Source organism: Hemiscyllium ocellatum, chromosome 35, assembly GCF_020745735.1.
Source record: "Hemiscyllium ocellatum isolate sHemOce1 chromosome 35, sHemOce1.pat.X.cur, whole genome shotgun sequence".
NCBI classification, from domain to species: domain Eukaryota; kingdom Metazoa; phylum Chordata; class Chondrichthyes; order Orectolobiformes; family Hemiscylliidae; genus Hemiscyllium; species Hemiscyllium ocellatum.
In genome coordinates, this window is record NC_083435.1 from 47,811,433 (window position 1) to 47,818,718 (window position 7,286).

Here is a 7,286-nt window from a genome sequence, read left to right on the forward strand (position 1 = left end):
TAACGTTTGTATCATTGACTCAAAGCGTAAAGCTCAAATCATTGAATAAATGGCAGAAGCTCTGCTCAGTGACTAGGCAGTTGCAGTTCGTTTCATTGAATGAATGACATACGCTTGAAACATTGAATCAATGACAGTTGCTCTAACTCATTAAATTAACACGTGCAGTCTGTGCTATTGCAGTTTGTGCCTTTGAATGCAGGCATGCAGTTTGTTTCATTGAATGAATGGCAATGGCTTTACTCACCGCATAAGCACGTGCAGTGTGTTTCATTGAATCAATGAGTGCAGTTTGACTCATTGAATGAATGAATGCAGTCGGATCCACTGTATAAATGAGTTACGTTTGTTTCATTCAATTAATGAATAACATTTGATTCATCGAATCAATGATGGAAGTTTGATTCAATGATTGAATGAAAGCAGTTTGCTTCACTGAATGAAAGCATTAAGCGTTAAGAATAAATGTGAGTAGCTCTGCTCATTGAATTATCACGTGCAGTCTGTTTCATTGCATGTTGTTTCATTGAATCCATGCGTTAAACTCGTGACATTGAATGAATGAGAGAAGCGCTATTCATTGAATTCATACGTGCCGTTTGTTTGCAGTTAGATACACTCGAAAAATGAGTGAAGATTTAGTAAAACATTTGATTCTCTGAATCAAAGATTGATGTTTGATTCAATGAATGAACGAATGCAGTTTGTTTTATTTAATTCAAGCGCTCAGCTCGAGACATCGAATCTTCTGCCATTTTTTCAATGCCACGAGCAGAACACATTAATTCAATGAAACAAACAGCACGTGTTAATTCAATTTGCAGAGCTTCTCTCATTCATTGAATGTGTCACGCGTGCCTCATTCGTTCAGTAAAACAAACAGTAGTTTTAGTTTAATGAGTAGAGCTTCTTTCGTTCATTCAATGCCACGAACGTAACGCATTGATTCAGTGAAACAAACTGCACACACTCATTCAATGAAACACGTGTTAATTCAAAGAGTAGAGCTCCTCTCATTCATTCAATGTGTCAAGCTTAACTCATTCGTTCAATGAAAGAAACTGCATTCATTGAATCGTTGAAACAAACTAGAATCATTGATTCAATGAATCAAACGTTAGTCGTTGTTTAGTGAATTAAACTGCGCTTGTTGATTCCATGAAGGAGACTGCACGTGATCATTCAATAAGTAGAACTACTCTCATTCATTGAATTCCACGAGCTTAACGCATTGATCCAATCAAACTAACTGCACATATTTATTCCATGAAGCAAACTGCAAATGTTAATCCAATGAGTTGAGCTTCTCTCATTCATTCAATGTCTCGAGCTTAGCGCTTTAATTCAAAGAAACAAGCTGCATTCATTCAATAAAAGAAACTGCACGCGTTCATTCAATGAAACAAACTACATGCATTCGTTCAATGAAACAGACTGCACGTGATAATTCAATGAGTAGAGCTACTCTCATTCACTCAATGCCACAAGCTAATCCAATTGATTCAATCAAATGAGCTGCATTCGTGCATTCATTGACAATCGATGCAACTACTAATCCAATGTATCGAGCTTTAGCCATTAATTCAATGAAAGAAACTGCACACGTTCATTCGTGGAAACTAACGGCATGCAGTCATTGAATGAAGCAGACTGCACTTTTTAATTCAATGAGAAGAGCTTTTCTAGTTGATTCAATGTCTCGAGCTTAATCGTTTGAATGAAACAAACTTAACTCACTTATTTAGTGGATCAAACTGCACTGGTTGATCCCATGAAACAGAATGCACATGAGAATTCAATGAAAAGAGTTACTCTCATTCATTCAATGTCTTGACCTTTATGCTTTAATTCAATGAAACAAACTGCATTCATTCATTCATTTAATCAAACTTCAATCATTGAATCAAACAATCAATTGTAATTTATTGATTTAATGAAATAAGCCACTCATTTATGGAGTGAGTCTAATTTCATTCATTCAATGAAAAAAACTGCAAGTGCTAATCCATCGAATCGAGCTTTGGCCATTCATTCAATGAAAGAAACTGCACGTGTTGATTCAATGAATCACAATGCACATGTTAATTCAATGAATAGAGCATTTCTCATTTATTCAATGTCTCGAGGTTAACGCTTCATTCAATTAAACAAACTGCATTCATTCAAACTGCCATATTTAAGTCAATGAATCACACCGTATTAATCGATTCAATGAAACAAACTGAACTAATTTGCTTAGTTACTCATTCTCGCAATGAAACACACTGCACGTGATAATTCAAAGAATAGATAGTCTTGCCGTACATTCAATTCTTTCATTCACTGGCACAAGCTTAACGGATTGATTCAGCCAAACAAACTGCAACACATTAATTCCATGAAACAAGAAACGCGTTACTTCAATGTTTCTGTCATTTATCGGCATGCAGCCATTCAATGAAACAGACTGCACATTTTAGTTCAGTGAGAAGAGCTTTTATCGTTTATACAATGTGTCGAGCTTAACGCTCAATTAATCAAACGTTATTCATCCTTTCAATGAAACAAACTTAACTCATTTAGTGGATCAAACTGCGCTCTCTTATTCCGTGAAACAGACTGCACGTGATAATGAGCTACTCATTCATTCAATGTCTTGATCTTTAAGCTTTAATTCAATGAAATAAACTGCATTCATTGAATCAAACTTCGATCATTGAATCAAAGAATCAAATGCAATTCGATGATTAATGAAACAAATTTCACTCATTTATGGAATGAGTCTAATTGCATTTATTCAATGAGAAAAACTGCAAGTGCAAATTCAATGAATCGAGCTTTTGGCATTAATTCAATGAAATAAACAGCACGCGTTCATTCAATGAAACAGACTGCACGTGTTAATTCAATGAGTAGAGCTTTTCTCGTTCATTCAATGTCTCGAGCTTAAGGCTTTTATACAATGAAACAAACTGCATTCACTGAACCATTGAATCAAACTTCAATCATTGTCTCAAAGAATCAAATGTATTTCATTGATTTAATGAAACAAACTGCACTCATTTATGGAGTGAATCTAACTGCATTTATTCATTCAATGAGGAACACTGCAACTGCTAATCCAATCAAGGTTTTGCCATTCATTCAAAAATAGAAACTGCACGCCTTCATTCACTGAAACAAACTGCATGCATTCGTTCAATGAAACACGCTGCACGTGTTAATTCAATGAGTCTTTCTCTTTCATGCAATCTCACGAGCTTAACGCTTTCATTTAATGAAACCAACTGCATTCATTGAATCATTGAATCAAATTACAATCATCGATTCAATGAATCAAACGTTATTCATGTGCAGTTTCAATGCGCACTCATTGAATTATCATGTGCATTTGAGTGTTTCATTGAATGAACGAGTGCAGTTTGATTCACCAAATAAGTGAATTAAGTTTATATCATTGTAACAATGAGTCGAGCATCTGTCATTCATTCACTGTGTCCAGCTTGATAATTTAATTCAAAGAAACAAACTGCATTCATTGAATCAAACTTCAATCACGGTTTCAAAGAAGCAAATGGATTTAATGAAACAAACTTCACTCATTTATGGACTGAATCTAATTGCACTCATTCAGTGAATCAAACTGCACGCGTTCATTCAATGCAAGTAACTGCATGCATTATTTCAATCAAACAGACTGCAATTGTTAATTTAATATGTAGAGCTTATCTCACTGATTCAATGGGTCAAACTTACTTCGTTCGTTCAATGGAACAATCAGCACGTGTTAATTCAATGAGTTAGAGCCGGGTTCGTTCATTCAATGCCACGGGTTTAACTCATTGATGCAAAGAAACAAACTGCACGCATTCATTCAATGAGACAGACTGCACGTTTTAATTCAACGAGTAGAGCTTCTCTCATTCATTCAATGTTCAAGCTGAACGGTGTCATTCAATGAAAAAAATTGCAATCCTTGAATAATTGAATCAAACTTTAATCTTTGATTCAATGAATAAAATGATATTCATAGTTTCAATGAAACAAACGTAGCTCACTTATTTAGTGAATCAAACTACACTTGTTCATTCAATTGAACAGATTGCACGTGTTAATTCAAATACTAGAACTTCTGCCATTTATTCAACGCCACGAGCAAAACACATTCATTCAATGAAACAAACTGCAACGAAACAGACTGCACGTATTAATTTAATGAGTAGAGTTTCTCTCAATCATTCAATGTGTCAAGCTTCTCCGTTCATTCAATGCCTCTAGTTTAACGCATTTATTCAATGAAACAAACTGCACGTGTTAATTCAATGAGTAGAACTTCTCTCAATCATTCAATGTGTCAAGCTTTACGATTTCATTCAATGAAACAAACTGCATTCATTGAATCAAACTATAATCATATATTCAGTGAATCAAACGTTTTTCATTGAAGTTCTAGAAGTTCTAGTGTTTGAATTAACACGTGCAACCTATTTAATTGAATGAACAAGTGCAGTTTGATTCACGAAATAAGTGAGCTACGTTTGTTTCAACTAACTACAATCATATATTCAATGAAACAAACTGAACTCACTTGTATAGTGGATCGAACTGCACTCGTTCATTCAATGAAATAGACTGCACGTGACAATTAAATACGTACCGCTACTCTCATCCATTCAATTCCTCAAGCATAACGATTTATTTAATCAAACAAACTGCTTACATTAATTCCATGAAACAAACGACGCGTGTTAATTCAATGAGTAGAGTTCCTCTCATTCATACACTGTCGCGATCTTCACGCTTTAATTCAATGAACCAAACCGCATTTATTCATTGAATCAAACTTTAACCACTGATTTCAAGAATGAAATGCAATTTAGTGATTTAATGAAGCAAACTCATTTATGGAGTGAATCGTTGATTCAAAGAAACTGCATTCTTTCACTGAAACAACGTTTGATTCATTGAATCAACGACTAAAGTTTGATTCAATGATTGAATAAATGCAGTTTGCTTCATTGAATGAAAGCGTTACGCTCGTGACATTCAAAAAACGAGAAAACTCGACTAATTGAATTAGCACTTGCAATGTTGCTTATCGAACGAATGTTTGCAGTTTGATTTATTGAATGAATAAATGCAGTTAGATTCTCTCCATAAATGAGAAAAGTTTGTTTAATTAAGTTTGATTCTTTGAATCAATTAAGGAAATATGATTCAATGATTGAATGAATGCAGTTTTTTTCATTCAGTTAAAGCGTAAAGCTCGAGACATTAAATGAAAGAGAAAAGGTCTACTCATTGAATTAACACGTGCAGTTTTCTTCATGGAATAAATGTATGAGTTTGTTTCATTGAATCAATGCGCTACGCTTGTGTCATTGAACGAATGAGACTAGCTGTACTCAATGAATTATCTTGTGCAGTCAGATTCATTGAATGTACTAGTGCAATTTGATTCACTCAATGAGTGAGCTACGTTTGTTTCATTAATTGAATAAATGATTGAACTTTGATTCATTTATTCATTGAATGACTTTGTTTCATTGAATGAAAGCGTGAAGTTTGACACATTGGATGAACGAGAGAAGAATCAGTTACTCATTGAATTAACACGTGCAGTCTGTTTCATTGAATGAGTGTCTGCAGTTTGCTTCATTGATTCAATGCATTAAATTTGTGGCTTTGAATGAACGAAATAAGCTCTATTCATTGAATTAGCACATGCTGTTTGTTTCATTGAATGAACGAGTGCAGGTTGATTCACTAAATGAGTGATTTAAGTTTGTTTCTTTGAAACAATGAATAACGTTTGATTCATTGAATTAATGATTGAAGTTTGATTCAATGAGTCAATGAATGCAGTTTGTTTCAGCGAATGAAAGCATTAAGCTTGTGTTCCGTTCGTGGCATTGAATGAATGGCAGAAGCTCTCCTGTTTGAATTAACACGTGCAGCGTGTTTCACTGAATGAATGAATGCAGTTTGAATCATTGAATTAAAGCATAAAGCTCGAGACATTGAATTAAAGAGAAGAGCTATACTCATCGAATTAACACGTGCAGTCTGTTTCATTGAATGAATGTGCGCAGTTTTATTCTTTGAATCAATGTGTTAAACTCGTGGTACTGAATTAACGAAAGAAGCTCTACTCATTGAATTATCACGTGCAGTCTGTTTCACGGAATGAACGAGTGCAGTTTGATTCTCTAAATAAGTGATTCAACTGTGTTTGATTGAAACAATGCATAACGTTTGAATCATTGAATGATTGAAGTTTGATTCAGTGATTCAACGAATGCAATTTTTTTCTTTGAATGAAATCGTTAAGCTTGATACATTGATTAAATGGAAGGTTCTCTACTCTTTGAATTAAGACGTGCTATGTATTTCATTGTATGAATGGTTGCAGTTTGATTCACGAACTAAATCAGTTAAGTTTGTTTGATTGAATCCAATAATACTGTTCGATTCATTGACTAAGTGGTTGCAGTTTGATTCAGTGATTGAATGAATGCGGTTGGTTTCATTGAATGAAAATGTTAAGCTCGAGACATTGAATAAACGAGAAAAGCTCTGCTCATGGAATTAACAAGTGCAGTCTGTTTCATCGAATGAACGCGTGCAGTTTCTTTCATTGAATGAATGGCAAAAGCTCGATTCATTGGATGAGCATTTGCAATGTTTCTTACTGAACCAATATTTGCAGTTCGATTCATTGAATGAATGCAGTTAAATCCACTCCATAAATGAGACAAGTTTGTTTTATTAAATCAATTAATTTCATTTGATTCTCTGAAAATTTGATTCAACGATTTGAATGAATGCAGTTTGTTTTGTTGAATAAAAGAGTTAAGCTCGAGACATTGAAGAAAAGCTCTACTCATTGAATTAACACGTGCAGTTTATGTGATTGAACGTTCATGGAAGAAATGTGCGCAGTTTGTTTGAATCAATGAATTGAATTGAATGAGTGCAGTTTGTTTCATTGAATGAATGCGTGCAGTTCGTTTCATCGAATGAATGCGTTTTGCTGGTGACATTAAATGAATGGCTGTTGCTCCATTCATTGAATAAAGACGTGCAGTGCATTTCATTGGATAAATGTGTGCTGTTTGATTCACTAAGTGTGTTAAGTTTGTTTGAATGAATCGATTGATACAGTTTGATTCATTGACATCGAATCAATGATTGAATGAATGCGGTTGGTTTCATTGAATGAAAGTGTTAAGCTTGAGCCAACGCGAAAAGCTGCTCTTATTAAATTAACACGTGCAGTCTGTTTCATTTAATGAAAGCACGTAGTT